The sequence below is a fragment of the Hyaena hyaena genome, unplaced genomic scaffold, assembly GCF_003009895.1.
Source record: "Hyaena hyaena isolate Hyena2069 unplaced genomic scaffold, ASM300989v1 scaffold_352, whole genome shotgun sequence".
In the NCBI taxonomy this organism is placed as follows: Eukaryota; Metazoa; Chordata; class Mammalia; order Carnivora; family Hyaenidae; genus Hyaena; species Hyaena hyaena.
Genome location: NW_024080984.1, coordinates 777,697 through 793,780, shown reverse-complemented (window position 1 = coordinate 793,780; position 16,084 = coordinate 777,697). Strand labels below are relative to the sequence as shown.

The 16,084-nt window shown below is 40.3% G+C and overlaps 1 long non-coding RNA gene across 1 annotated transcript; it reads left to right on the top strand.

Moving 5' to 3' along the window:
• The first annotated feature begins 615 nt into the window (after nucleotides 1-615).
• On the top strand, nucleotides 616-13,100 carry LOC120243696. Its single transcript, XR_005531376.1, has 3 exons — nucleotides 616-671; nucleotides 1,552-1,792; nucleotides 13,048-13,100. It is a non-coding gene; the product is annotated as an uncharacterized LOC120243696 (long non-coding RNA).
• Nucleotides 13,101-16,084: the final 2,984 nt, after the last annotated feature.

The following is a 16,084-nucleotide window of genomic DNA, read 5'->3' as shown; positions in this document are numbered from 1 at the left end:
TGGAGCCTGCTTCAAATTCTGTGCCTCCCTCTCTCTCTGCCCCTCCCCCACTTGCACTCTGTCTCTCCCTCTCAAAAACAAACATTAAGAAAAAAGTTTTTTTAAAAAGATAAAATTATGCTGCAAGAAACAGATCTGCCTACTGTGGTTTAAAAACACAAAGGTTTCTTCTCTGACAAAGAAGACCTGGGAGGTAGGAAATCTACAGCAGGTGTTGTGACTTTATGAAGAAACTTTATGAAGAAGTTCCATTGTGTGTGACTGCTCACCTCAAAATTACCTCCTAATTCAACATGGCTGCTAGGATGCCAACCATTATATCTACATTCCAGGAGCAAGAGGAAATAGAAAAAGGAGGGCTTATCTTTTGACTAGAAAGTGTTGTTCCTTAGCTGAGCACTTTGCCACCCCAAATAAAATTGGGGTTCTCTTACTAAGGAGAAAAGGGACCAACCAGCAGGCTCTGTCACAGGCAGATATCTCTGCTGGATTCCTTTACTAAACATCACTTCCTCAACCCAGCACAGCCTTCTCCCAAATACCAGGCCTGGTGGGTGAGGGCCAGGGATCTAAACAAACCTCTCTGTCTTCCAGAACCTTAAAACTATGAAATGAACCTGGGCAAGGAGGCATGACTTCCTAATTGAGGATCTGGAGGACTATTTTCACAGGTAAAAGACAGCAAATTTATTCTATTGCTGATGCCACTTGGGGAGATTGATATTTTTGATATTATAATAATAATAAAAGTGCTTTCCAATTTTGTTTAGGAGATAAATTAATTTCCACCTTCCAAAAAATGTCCCAACAACTGTTTTAAGTAACTCTGTTCTTGCTATAAGTTCCACAGTTGGTGACAGGAAACAGAAGGGAAACCTGCAAAGCTTTTCTTTATTTTTAATAGCTTACCCTTGAACTTGGATTAGGTAAAATAGTCACTCAGGCAAAAGGATCTCACTTCCTGAAGCTGTTTTTATCTTTGCTGTGAAGAAACCACAGACTACATTTTTCACTATGGTTTTGTTTTGTTTTAATAATCTTAGTTCATATGACTAGTCAACTTGCCTAAAGAGTATGTGGGTTTTGGGGCCCCTGGGTGGCTCAGTTGGTTAAGCATCCGACTTTGGCTCAGGTCATGATCTCACAGTTCATGGGTTCAAGCCTCGCATCGGGCTCTGTGCTGACAGCTAGCTCAGAGCCTGGAGCCTGTTTCGGATTCTGTGTCTCCCTCTCTCTATGACCCTCCCCTGCTCATGCTGTCTCTCCTTCTCTCTCAGAAATAAATAAAACATAAAAAAAAAAAAGAGTATGTGGGTTTTAAGAAATCATAAACAAAACATTGTCAAAACCTAAGCAGTTTGATAGCTCAGGTCAGTTAAGAATAGTACTTCAGTTCAAACATTTTGGTTCTGGGTTCATATTCACCACAGATCCTTGCTCACCACCAATGCTAGTTAATTTTATGTGCCAACATGGCTAGGTCACAATACTCAAATATTTGGTTAAAGACCAGTCTGGATGTCAACATGCAGGTATTTTTTTTTTTTTTAGGTGAGATTAATATTAAAATCAATCAACTTCAACTAAAGCAGAGAACCCTCCGTGATGCAGGTGGGCCTCATCCAATCAGTTGAAGACCTTAAGAGAAAAAGACCAAGGTGGCCTGAGAAAGAATGAATTCGACCTCCAGGGCGCCTTCAGATTCACAGCTGTAACAGCAGGTCTACCCCAGTCTCTAGCCTACCAGCCTACTGGCCTTCCTTGCAGATTTCAGACTTGTCAACCTCCATAAGTATGTGAGCCAATTTCTTAAACTCTCTCAATAGATCTCTGTCTGTCTGTCTGTCTGTCTCTCTCACACACACACACACACACACACACACACACCCCCTCTTGGTTCTTTTTCTCTAGAGAACCCTAATACACCACACCGTCTTTTGGCTCATGGATATTTGCAAATAAGCCCATTTTTTGCTGCTTCTCATTTCTGTAATGCATTTATTCAAAGCTGACTAATAAAGACAGAGTGATCTAGAGGGGTAAGGAGTATGAGTTGTGGTGTGAGACTGGGTTGGCATCGCAGTAGCAAGGTTATATTCCCAGGTTATATTCCTTTTATCCCTCTGAGTCTTAGTGTCCACATCTGTAAAATGGGTAATGATGCTGGTTTGAGAATTAAATGATGATGATAGTAAACAACAACCAAAAATACCTACTTTTTCAGAGCACATACTATGTACCATGTGAACACGGAGTCTCTTTTCCTTCCCACACAGCCTTGGGAGGTAGATATGAGAAAACGAGTTCACAGAGGTTAAGGATCTTGTCCAAGTTCACACAGCCAGCAAGTGTTAACACAGAATCATAATGAACCCCATGCTGCCTCCATGTTTATGGAGACTCCTAGTTTATGCCTGGCATGGGGCAGATGTGCAAGATTAATTTCCTTCCATTTTCTTTCTCCAATGCCTATTGTCTGATTACTCAGATGTTTCTGCTCACATCAGAACCAGTGGAAGCAGCAAAGTGTTGTACCACCCAGTTTATAGCTGTTGTGCAGCCGGGAATGTGCCCCAGGTGATTGATTCAGTGACTTCCTTGCCAGGAATGAAATCTGAAAGCAGAGACTGCCTGTTGCCCCATGGCGTCTCGGGTCACCTTAGTATTGCAGTTGCCAGTGGTCAGTTAGGGGAGTGCGGTAACCAGGTGGACACAGCCACCGCCGATACCGCTTAATTCATCCCTGGAGTCGATCACAAGCTGGTGCATTTGAGTGCAGACCTCATTGCCTCTGCTTTTCTGGTGTAGTTGAAAAGTGAGAAGGAAGAGTGGAGGGTGGTCTCAATCTTCCCTCCTAGCTTGGTGTTACCCAGAGAGCAAGCTGCCTTTACTCCTTTGGTTATGTTGCTGTGGAACCATGGGAAATGGCCGAAGAACCACCCTCTCTCTCCTCTTTGGAAATTACTAAAGAGGTCTGTTCCATTAGCATGAAGAGTGCATTTATGCCTTTTAAAGTGGTTCTTTGGCAAACTGGAGAAGTGTCCTGTGACAGGCCACAGACATTGTGTCTGCAGCGATTCATAATAATAATAGGCATTCTACAATATCGATATACCCAGATGTAACATCATCCCCTTGAAAATTCATTTCATGTGAAGATGCTGATGTTGGTACCAAGTTGTTCTATACTTCTTGGGGAAGGGGTTTTGAGAATCCTCTGTACTTGGCATAACACCTGTTATAGTAATGCTTGGATTTTCATCAACTTAAATAATTTAAAGTTCAAGAATATTCTATAAAGACTGGTTTCATTCCAGCTGACTACTTCAGGGCTTCCAATATAAATGCTAATGCAGGAACCATTATTTTCGATATTAAGCGATTGCTATAAAACATGTTTTTAAAAAAACAATTTAAAAATTTAGGACTTGTATAGTGCATTTTCATGGTCTGATGCAATGAACCATGCTTGGCATCTGTTTTGGGTTTTGTTTTTTATTTTTTGTTATTTGAGAGAGAGAGAGAGAGGGAGAGAGAGAGAGGAGAAGAAGAAGAAGAAGAAGAAGAAGAAGAAGAAGAAGAAGAAGAAGAAGAGGAGGAGGAGGAGGAGGGGGGAGGGGGAGGGGGAGGGGAGGGGGAGAGGGAGAGAATCTTAAGCAGGCTCAATACTCAGTGCAGACCTGACATAGGGCTCAATACCATGACCCTGGGATCATAACCTGAGCCAAAATCAGGAGTGAGATGCTCAACTGACTGAGCCACCCAGGCACTCCAGGCTGTGCATTTGTTACAACTGTATCTATAAACACAATATATGGCATAGATTCAAAGTCACAATGGTTGGGGCTCCAATTCCTTTCCTGCTTCCTAGCCCTCCATTCTTCCCCAATGATGCCAAACTCGTTCCTGGTCTGCAAACACTGCATTCGTTTCCATGCCTTGCAGGTACTTTCTCCTTGGTGTACAATGACCTCCTGTCCTTCATCCTTCTCCCACTGTATTTCACAAATTCCTGCTCCTTCCTTTACACCCAAAACAAATGTCATCAGGAATCCTTTCCTGATTTTTCTACACTGCTTCCTTGAAGGTTAATATTATTTATTTCTTATAACCCTCAAATTTCCAAATATATTTATAGTTATATCTATATTTGCAAATATAGTTAACTGTAAACTATCTTACCTAATAGTCCTGGAAGGCATGTAGAGGTCTTGAATGAAATCCACACTTCTTGCATTTAGGAAGGAAGAGAGGATTAATTTCTTGCAACAAAGAGGAAGAGATGACTATTAACAGTTTGATCCAATGCCTTATGGATAAAACAACATCTTCCAGGGTTCTGCTTCTCCCTCAGTGGCAAAATTAATACAGACTCCTTGAAGAGGATTTGAAAAGGGCTGGAAAAGAGAGGGAAAAAGTTACTCTTGATCCAATTATCCAGTGATAACGTTTACTGACATTATGTGAATATCTTTGTGTTCTGTTTTGAATGTGTGTCTATATACATTTTGTTTCTATCTATTCCTGAGGTCACCTCAGCCAAACTCATTGGCCCTTGTCTTTTCTTAGTAAAGTTTTATATATATATATACTTGCAGTATAGCAAGTATACAGGGAAATTCACACATGAATCAAGTGTACAGCTTGACCAGCATCTGAAGCAAAAAACAGTATTTTACCAATTCCCTTAGAAGCCCCCCTTGGGCCCTGTTCTAGTGATTACTGCTCCCCCAAAGGCGACCATTATGCCTACTTCTCACACTAAATTATGTTTTGCCTGTTTTGGACCTTTACATAAATGTAAGCATCTGGTATGCACTTTTTTATATGCTGGACTTCTTTCACTCAATAGTAAGTTTACGAGATTCACTCATGTTGCTCCAGGTAGCTGTAAAGAGTTTGTTCTCAGCTAGCATTAGGTTTTATAAATATACTACAATGTATTAATCCACTGTACTATCGATGGGCATTTGGGTTGTTTCCAACATTTGACATTATAAATAGTGTTGTTGTGAATATTCTTGACCATGCTTTTAGTGCACATATGTATGCATTTTTGTTGGGTTTATGCCTTTGAGTAGCATTGCTGAGTTACAGAGTATGTGTATGTTCAGTTTTTAGTAGACTCTGCCAAACAGTTTTCCATAGTGGTTGTACCAGTTTACATTCCCAAGAGAATTCCAACTTCTCCACAGCCTCTCCAGCACTTAATATTTCTTATCTTTTTAAAAATGCAGGTGAGATGTATTTCATCACACTGCAATTTGCATAATGTCTTCTCTTATGTCTATTGAACGATTGTTTTCTTTTGTGAACACCTGTCCAAATCTTTTGCCCATTTTTCTTTTTTTAATTTTTAAAAATGTATTTATTTATTTATTTTTCTTTTATAGTTTATTGTCAAATTGGGTTCCATATAACACCCAGTGCTCATCCCAACAAGTGCCCTCCTCCATGCCCATCAACCCTCAGTTTGTTCTCAGTATTTAAGAGTCTCTTATGGTTTGCCTCCCTCCCTCTCCTTAACTATTTTTTCCCCTTCCCCTCCCCCATGGTCCTCTGTTAAGTTTCTCCTGTTCCACAGAAGAATAAAAACATATGGTATCTATCCTTCTCTGCCTGACTTATTTTGCTCAGCATAACACCCTCGAGTTCCATCCATGTTGCTACAAATGGCCAGATTTCATTCTTTCTCATCGCCATGTAGTATTCCATTGTATAGATAAACCATTCGTCAGTTGATGGACATTTAGGCTCTTTCCATGATTTGGCTATTGTTGAGGATGCTCTTATGAACATTGGGACACATGTGTCCCTATGCATCAGCACTCTTGTATCCCTTGGGTAAATTCCCAGCTGTGCTATTGCTGGGTCATAGGGGAGTTCTATTGGTAATTTTTTGAGGAACCTCCACACTGTTTTCCAGAGTGGCTGCACCAGTTTACATTCCTACCAACAGTGTAAGAGGGTGCCTGTTTCTCCACATCCTCGCCAGCATCTAGAGTCTCCTGATTTGTTCATTATAGCCACTCTGACCGGCATGAAGTGGTAGCTCAGTGTGGTTTTGATTTGTATTTCCCTGATGATGAGTGGCGTTGAGCATCATTTCATGTGTCTGTTGGCCATCTGGATGTCCTCTTTGGAGAAGTGTCTATTCATGTCTTCTGCCCATTTCTTCACTGGATTATTTGTTTTTTGGGGGTGTGGAGCTTGGTGAGTTCCTTATAGATTTTGGATACTAGTCCTGCATCCGATATGTCATTTGCAACTACCTTTTCCCATTCCGTCAGTTGTCTATTAGTTTTATTGATTGTTTCCTTTGCCGTGCAAAAGCTTTTTATCTTGATGATGTCCCAATAGTTCATTTTTGCTCTTGATTCCCTTGCCTTTGGAGATGTGTCGAGTAAGAAATTGCTGCGGTTGAGGTCAAGGAGGTTGTTTCTTGCTTTCTCCTCTAGGGTTTTGATGGTTTCCTATCTCACATTCAGGTCCTTTATCCACTTTGAGTTTATTTTTGTGTAAGGTGTAAGAAAGTCTTTTGCCCATTTTTCTATTGGATTATCTGCTTGTTGGTAGTTCCTTACTATTCATTTTCAGGATATAAGTATAGCAAATAGTTTCTCTCATTATGTAACCTGCCTTTTTATTCTCTTATTGGTATCTGTTAATGAACTAACAGTTCATAATTTTAATAAAACCTAATTTATCCATTTTTCTCCTTTTATGGTTAACATTTTTGTGTCATGTTTAAAAAGTTCTAATTTTCCCCAAGGCTATGTTGACATCTTACATTTTCTTCTAAGATCATTAGTGTTTTACCTTTTGTATTTAGATCTACAACCCAACTCAAATGACTTTTATATGTGGTGTGAGGTAGGAACCAACATTCATTATTTCCACATGAATGTTTAGTTGACCAGACCATTTACTGAGAAGTTTATCCTTTCCCCACTGAACAAGGTGTATACATGTCATAAATCAGTGATCCTACATATGTGGATTAGGGCCTTGTCTTTAAAAGTCCACTTTTTAAAGTGGCCTAAGCCCTTATATACCTGCCAGAGCCTTCCCAAATATTTGATCAGCTCAGAGCAAAGAGCTGGGATTCAAAATCTGTTTCTTTCACTGTGCCCAGATAATACTTGATAAAATGAAATCATTTTCTATAATCTCCTAAATTCACAATTCTAAAGCTGTCAGTTTAGCTAACCAGGAAGCAACTGAACCTGTGCTGAGTAAGTTCTTGTAAATGTATCTGTTGTTATCACTCTAGTAACCAACGTAATTAATAGCCATAATTCTAGGTGTCCCTGTGGACCAGGGCAAACCTATGGGAAAGAGCTTCAGGGCAGGCCTGGTGTTCTCTCTCTGGTCAGAGTGAAAGAGAACAGTGCGGAAGGTCTCTGGCCCCCTCACGCGTACATATGAGGTGTCATACTTGGCGCTTCTGGTGGGATCATTGCTGTGCCTGGTCACTGGTTGCTGGGTTTCTTTTTGGTAGTTCAGCCGGCCTGGTGCTATCCGCTACCTGAGGATCCAAGGAACATCTGGGTTTCCCTACCTGCATCTGGAAACTTAGCTGGCATTTTGAAAATGAGATTCTATCACTCTGGAAAATTTATGCCTACAGGCTTGATCACAGGTGCCAGTTTGCCAACGGTCACCAAACTTGGAATTAGTATGTTGAATAGACCTCATCAGTAGTTGTCATGTCCCAGCGTGGACTCATGAAGAATTTAAAAACTTCCATTATTTTTACTATATTAAGAGAAAGAAGTGCAGCATTTCCACATATTCTGACATTTTACTTGAAACACAACACAACAAAACAAATGACACTGAACTTCCCAGGAAAAGAAATCAGTCATTATCATTACAAACTTAAAGAGATAGGTGGTATATAACTCAAGAGATTTTGATTATACTCTTATACACTTTGATTCTTGTATGCTGATGTTATCTCTTCTTTCCATATCTATAGGGAAGGTGTCAAGAGGTAAAATGTTAAGCATCAACACTGGGGGCCCTGAAATCCCATGCTCTACTCAGAACAGTGTGAAAAATCTCTTTTTTGAGCTTAGGCTTTCTGCTCTTTGGTTCATCTTAGAGCACAGACCTAGTTTGGAACTAGGTCAAATAAAATATCAATGATATTTTAATATCATCAATAAAGTTCACTGTAAATAATAACGAATAGTAATAAACCTAATTCTAAAGCCATCTCAGTCTTCTGGAAATGATCTTTTGTCCCAGGCCTACACTACTCAAACTGACCTGAACTGGTTTTAGACTGACATCAAGATAAGTGTTTGTGAACGTCCCTGTGATTTGTTCTCTAAAAGTATGCATCTAATCCATACTCTAAACCACTAAATGTCTGCTTCTCTATTAAAATAAATTTCTGTCAAATTAAAGTTGTAGATTTTTGTAATGACCAATCTGATTTTAGGTTGAGGAAGAAACTGAGGGTATCTACTGGGGTAAATCAGATGATGGGTTAATTTTGCATATACAAATGTGCCCATGATACAATATTAACTCACTTCTCTCATGGGAGGTGCTCTAGGGCCTTTGTGTTTATAACTCAAGTCCTAGCATAACATTTGGATGGTCTTAGAGCCAATGGATACACCATCCTAACATAGACTCCAGCAGTGGGAAGTAAGGGCAATTCCTACTTGCTCAAACTGGGATTAAAACTCAATTCTTTAAAAAGTAAAATATGGGACTAACCCACATTATAACCCAATTATTTTAAGTATGAGACAGGGCTTGGTCTCCTGGAAAGATTCTAGATTGAATGTATTGAATGTATTTTTCTGTGCCAGAAACTATAGATCTATGGATTTGATGAATCAGATCTATTTCTAAAAGGAAAGAAGATAAATCCAATAATAAAAATAGCTAACTTTTATTAACCACCTCTCATATGTGCCAGACACTGACATATATACATATCAGCTGTTTTTGTATAAATATATCATACAGTCCTAAGGAGAACCCTTAAGAGGTAGATCTTATCCCCATTTTACAGTTGAGGAAACTCAGGTGATTGTACAGTTCCAAATCACTGGTGTTGGAATGGGACTGGCTGGTGAGATATGGTCAAAGGGAGATTTTCAAAGGAAAGTTCTTAAAAATCACATGACAGTGAGAACATGAGGGTCTACACCATAGAAGTGTTTCTCTTCCTGAAATTGAGTAGGAATGGATTTAGTCTTTTCAACTAGTGTGGAGTGAAGCAGATCTCAGTGAGAAAAAGAGATTAGAAGCCTACAAAGGAAACCAGGGCTAGATTTGAGGAGGGAGGATGGGATGTGAATGTATGGTCAGGATGTCCTTCAGGGATCCTGATCTCCCAGGGTATCATCTAATTCTTCTAACTCAGAAGATCCTACTAACTGCCTAAATCCCTGGTGTGAGGACTTGTCTTAGAATAGTAGAGGGACCCATGTCCTGTGAGCAGATAGCAAGATTTCTATTACCTCCTAGAAACCCACTCACCTAAGCAGGCCTCAGTTATTAGATACAGGATTTAAACGTAAACTAACCCTGAAGCGAAGGGTGAGTGTTCCTCTTTTTGTTAAAACTTTGTTTGTAAGACTACCCTTAGCCTACACTCTTTAGCTTCTTCTTGCCCTCAGGATGAGGAAGAGAGTTGAGACCAGTCATAACCCAGGAAGATCCTCCTCTCAACCTGCCAAGAAGGGGAAACATGCTCAGTAGAATCATGAATGCAAGCTGGTTTACAGTGGTACCAGAGCTGTGGATTCTCCATTTTGGAAAATCCCTTTTGGAGCATTTATTGAGAGATTTGTCAGCACCTCACCAAGATGAGGCCTGGAGAGCATCTACCTGGCGTCCCCTCCAGGGCTGAATTTCTTCTGGGCGTGGAGCTGGCACAGTTCCCCCTAAACTCCTCATCTAAGAACTAGATGGTAAGGGATATTAATATGCAACACCGTTCTAGGAAATCAAATATTCCAACTACAAAATGAGTCTTGTTCTCCTAAAGAGAATTAGCCGAATTCACCAACTCTTCTGCAAAGGGGTTCTTGGGAGAACCACCCTTAGCAAGTCTGAGGACTAGTCTGATGAGAGAGCCTTGAGAGGCTGATGCAGGGGAAAGTGGTAGGGAAAAGATATCTTTTATCCTTCCATGTTCATAAAGCAAACTGTCTCCACTGTTTATATTCCTCTGACTTTCAACCTTCTAGTCACTGCAAATACAAGTGGGGAAGTAGAAGTGGGGTGATGGGCATGAGGGAAGCAGTGGGTTGAAGGAAAGGAAGGGAGAGAAAGAAGGAAGTGAGAGCAAATGGAGTAAACCTCCAAATGAAAGATAGGTTAGGGGCGCCTGGGTGGCTCAATCGGTTAACCATCCAACTCTTGATTTTGTCTCCAGTCATGATCTGAAGGTTCGTGAGATCCAGCCCCACACTGGGCTCTATGCTGACAGTGAAGACCCTGCTTGGGATTCTCTCTCTCTCTCTCTCTCTCTCTCAAATAAGTAAATTAATTTAAAAGATAGGTTAGACAGTTAGTTAAATAATGCTTCAATCAATCAACTAAATTACCAATAACCAAATTAACAAATTAAAAGCAGATTAGGAGAGAAAGGATACCTATTTTAAAATTAGATTTGATATGGGATATAGGAAAAACTGAAGGCAGTGAGACAAGCAAGAGTAAAGACCAGAGGCAAATATTCCAAATTAAGATTAGTTAGTAAAAATACAATAAAATACATACTTGTAATTTTCAAAAAGACTAAGCGCTAGTGAAATAGAGGTGAAAGCTTTGGAATGAAAAGCCATACAATTAAGATGAGGCTAAATCCCAAATGATAAGAAAAACAAAGTAAGGTAAATGTAATTTAAGATGTAGAAGAAAGTAAAAAAAAAAAAAAGTTGGGGAAGACTCATAAAAACAAAAACATGAAACTACAATAACCTGACCAGCCAGGCCAGTCAAGTGAAAGTAGAAAAGTTCTTTGGACAGCCAGGCTTTTCTCATAAAGGAATTCTCTTGAGGCCCATTCTTGGGGGCAGGTTTTTCAGTTTGGTTGCTTATCCGCCCATGCCTACCTCCATTCATTCATTCCACGTGTACTTGTAACCTAACCCTGAAGTGAAGGAACCTGGGAATTCAATGGTGCGAGTCAGAGAACTTTGCCCCCATGAAGCTTACAGCCTAGCAGTAGATTGTGGTGGGAGAGAACACAGACAAATCAATACTTAGAGAGTTATGAAGAAAAAGCCCAGGGTGCTATGGGGACTATATGAACTGGTGATTGATTCTATGTACATGGGGGTGGGTGACATGGAGTGGATAGGTACGTAGGTGGACACCAGGGAAGCGTTTTCTGCCAACATATTTGTCCTGAAATCCAAGGATGTATTATTAGGAATTAACCGAGGCAAAGTAGGGGTGTAGGTAGACAACGTATGTCAAAGGCCTGAAACAGGAAGGCTTTGGTGAGTTTAAGGAACTGTAAGGAAACTGTGGCTGTAAGAGATAGACCCAGCAAGGGAGAAGTGATAGATGCATTTGGAGAGGATGGTGGGGACCATATTAAGTATTTTGGTCTTTAACCTAGGAACAATGGGGAGACATTTGTTTGTTTCCTTCATGGCACTTACAAGAACGAAAACATATTTCATTCATTTGTCTGTTTACTTTTTTTTTCTTGGTGGATGGGGCGTACCATTCCTTTGGGACAGGACCATATCTGACATGTATATCATTGTATTCCCAGCACTTCCCCAGTGGAGAATCTGTATATATTTTGAATGAATTAATAGCAAATAATTTTGGTCTAGGTCTTCTCCAAAATGTGTGCTTCTTCCAGGACGTCATACTACTACCTCAACAGTTTGCTTCAAGTCTTATCTGCTCGTGAATATGGTAGATGTTAGATGTCTCCTTCAGTGCTTTTGCTATCCTTAATATAACTCAACTTCTGAAATATTGGTTCCTTCTGAAAGTTTGGAGAATTGCTAAGGAGTTCTATCTTCCATGATGGTAGATGGATAGCATTGCGGAATATTGGGGAAGTAAGGAGTTGCATATCCATGTGTCCTGGGCTCCTTTTCTGGAAGAACTAACACACATAGAAGCAAATTGCTTTCCCACCAACAATGCTCACAAGTCTCAGATAACACTTGGTTCTAAGTAACTTTTCTCCCCAAGCAATGGCATGCCTAGGGTATTTGACTCTTAAAAGTAGATGAGTGTTTAACACCCTCTTGTTGTATAAGACAAGGTTATTTTTAGCAATAGTCATGTAATACTCAGGAATGTGAATTCCTTTCTTGATTTTTTTTAAGGTTTAAAACAAACAATAATTTAAACAGAAGCATAAGTTACAGTTTAAAAAAACAACTTTAAATTCAGTAAGGTATTTCGTGCATGAAGTAAAATTTGCACTTACTAAACAAAAATATCACACTTCGCATTTTCCGCTCATTATCACTTTTTAAAATTTAAATACAAATAAAAAAATTCAGCGTAGTCATAGAGAATGTCAGAATTAAAGTGAGGCAAGTTTAGTTAGTTTGTTTTTAAAGTCACCATACTCTGATTGTTTATTTCAAGTCTACTTGTTTAAATGAGGAAATATATGTGTAGTACCAAAAGGGTTAGAGACACAAAAATGCACCCAAAATGAGTTCACAGAATTTTGAACTATTAGGAATGTATTCTCACAAGACTTTTTGTGGCTGAGTTTGCATGGGGGATGGAGGGGACATGCAGGCTCAGGGGAGGACTGAATAACTGTGAGTTCTTCAAATTAACCCTCATACAAAATACAAGGGTTGTTAAACAATAAGACCATAATATGCTACTTTGAAGCTTACCTATAATCTACTTAAACTCCACAGTAACCATAGCAATTGTTTAAAACTTAAACCAACAAAATATTTTGGGGGTGGGGAAAACATTTTATCACTGACATTGCTTAGAATTGCCAGCACATGATAGCAAAAAGCAGACCAACCTTTTGAATTTATTATTCAAATGATTATTTTTATGAATATTTTGCAGAAAATGTATTCCTTTACCGCCTGCACCTAAAGAAGCTGCCCCTGCGCCTGCCCTTGGTAAGCTGCGACTCCAACTGTAAACGATTGAAGAAACCGTCAATCCCGTCAAAAACGTTACATGTTATTTAAGAAACGGAAAGTTCTCCAACTTCCCCTCTAACCTTTAAGGTTAATTTCTAGAAATTAGTTTTCTGTCTAGATAACATTTTGTGAAATAATGAAAAATCTCCAATGATTCTGTATTTTGGAAAAACAGGTTGTTGCCTGTTTTCTGTATTCCAAAAGGCACTTTGACAAACATTTTAGCGTGTTTATTCACTTAGTGCTTAAAAACGATTCCTAGGGGCGCCTGGGTGGCTTAGTCGGTTGAGCGTCCGACTTTCGCTTAGGTCATGATCTCGCGGTTCGTGGGTTCGAGCCCCGCGTCGGGCTCTGTGCTGACTGCCAGCTCAGAGCCTGGAGCCTGTTTCAGTCTGGGACTCCCTCTCTCTCTGACCCTCCCCTGCTCACGCTGTCTGTCTCTCTCTCTCTCTCTCTCCCTCCTAGAAATAAAAATAAAACATTAAAAAAAAATTAAAAAAAAATAAAAATAAAAATAAAAACGATTCCTAAATGTGGAATTGCTGGGTGGACAAATGTTTAAAGCTTTTCAAGCTTTTGCTACATATCACACAAACTGGCTTGTAAATACGAAGAGCCACCACCACGATTTCCTATCTCCAAAGTTTGTGCTGATGCTACTGTAAAAAACTGCACACCGAAGGTTCCGAGGGTTCTTGGATTGAGAAGTAGACAGGAAAGCCCTGTTGTCAGCAGGGAGAATGTGGGAGAGGCAGAAGCCAGACTCCTGAGGTGCCGGCTCTCTCCAGCTTTCATTTTCTTTTTTTCATTCGCAAGGTGACATCTCTCTCCCAGCAGCTTGGGCTTTCCTGCTTCTCTCCATAAATTCCTATTCCAAAAAAAGATCTAAAATGTCTACAGTGAGAAAGGCAAGTTTTGACTGAGGTTGGGTTTGGATCGTGAGGCACGTGGGAGGAGTTTGATAAATTTTGTGGCATATGACATTCAGGGACCTGTGCCATACCAAACACCTGCTCCACAGGAAGATAACGGGGGCGTGCGGGGGGAGAAAGAGGGGAGAGCAGAGAACACGGAGACACAGAGAGGGGTAATAACACAGTCAAGTCCCCTAATATACTTATTTCAAAATTGTCCAGAGTAAAAGTATTCTCTATCCCCTTATTCCAACTTTGTCAAATGACTCTCTACTCACAGGACCTCAGACGTGAACTAGTACATTGGTTTCATGATATTTGGGATTAAATAGTGCTTTACGTTTTTGTAAATGTTTATTTATTTTTGAGAGCGAGAGAGACAGACATGAGCAGGAGAGGGGCAGAAAGACAAACGGAGACACAGAATTCGAAGCAGGCTCCAGGCTCTGAGCTGTCAGCATAGAGCCCAACGTGGGGCTCAAACTCATGAACTGCGAGATCATGACCTGAACCGAAGTCAGTGGCTCAACCGACTGAGCCACCCACGTACCCCAAATAGTGCTTTAATAGATAAGCTGGGTACTTCAGCTTTTTATATGTATTTATATGAAATATGCATATTTCATATATATGTGCCTATATATAAAATTTGGTTTACGTGGAAAAAATATTAATTCTATATAACCAGTTTATTAATAAACAACTAACTAGATAATCAACTAAATGTCAGAATCCACATTGGAATAGTACGTAACACAGGAAGCATTAACCAAATGTTAGCTACTATTGTGCATGTCTGTCCTCATGGTTATCATTACAAGTCTCTTTGCAAAGGCAGTGGGCACAGGAAAGTCATGGGGCCATCAATACAATGTATCAACTGCACTGGTAGATTAAAGTTCTTTCATGTTGCCACCCTAAATAAATGTGAGATCCTTGTGAGGGTGGATGCTGAGTGGTCAACTAGCAAGGCGATCATACCAGGGCTTGTCACCACTGGGGAGGGCTTACACACTTTGCCTCTCGGGACAAGCCAAGCTACTTTGAATCAGTCTCTACTTCTCACCTGTGCTGTATACGTGGGTAACTCACTTCACTTTTCTAAGCTTCAGGTTTCCTCACATGCAAATATAGATAATAATAGTGCTTGGCTCCTAGGGTTGTTGTGAGAATTAAGTGAGACATCAAGCAGCTAGTATGACATCTGGCCAGTAGCAGGGACCCAGAAAATATAGGTAGTTATTATGCCTGGATAAATTGTTAAGTGTTTTATTGTGGTTTTTGGCCCAGGTTAAAGGACTTTATCTTTTCCACAATTTAACAAAAAGAAACACACCCTAGAAGCTAAAGCCAGCTCAGAGTGAGAAACAACCGTTTCTAAGAAGGTCACCTTCAAAGGTATTTCGGTAAAATTTTGTATCTGCTGGTGCAGAGACAAGTCTTTCACCATCAGTCTCCATCACTGTCACTTATTTTTCCTCTTTCTTGTACAACTGGGTTATTTCATCAAGCTTAGTGCCCACTACAAGCAACAGCTGCTAGGCGCCATTGTGGTTTCACATGGTACTTGACAGCATTGAGAGCTCATTTTTTCACCTGCTGCCAGGCTGAAGAATTCTCAGAATTCTCCCTTTGTTTTGTTCTAACTGAGGTATTTATAAATATGAGAAGAGACGTAGTGAAGATTCAGGGCAGTTTTCTAATCCTGGGAAGCGTGAGTTTGCAGGTGAATGAGAAATATGGGTGAGATGCCAGGCAAAGAGATTGGCAGGGAATGTATCACTGGCTTGACCAGTTGCCTGACCTTGAAAAACTCCTGTCTCCACACTAAGCTCTCAGCAGACCCCTTCAGCCCCCACCTCAAGCTCTAGGACCTCAGCAAGGAAGACCATGCAGAGCTCAGGTGACTCTGACAAAGGTCAGCCACCTCCGAGGTTTACTCTGACTTTAGGCCCCAGTTTTAGCAATGTCCTAGTATCACTATCCTGACCTTAGGTCTTTCCTGATCTTACAGCCCTTCTTCGAGGGTTGAGTTCTGCCTTG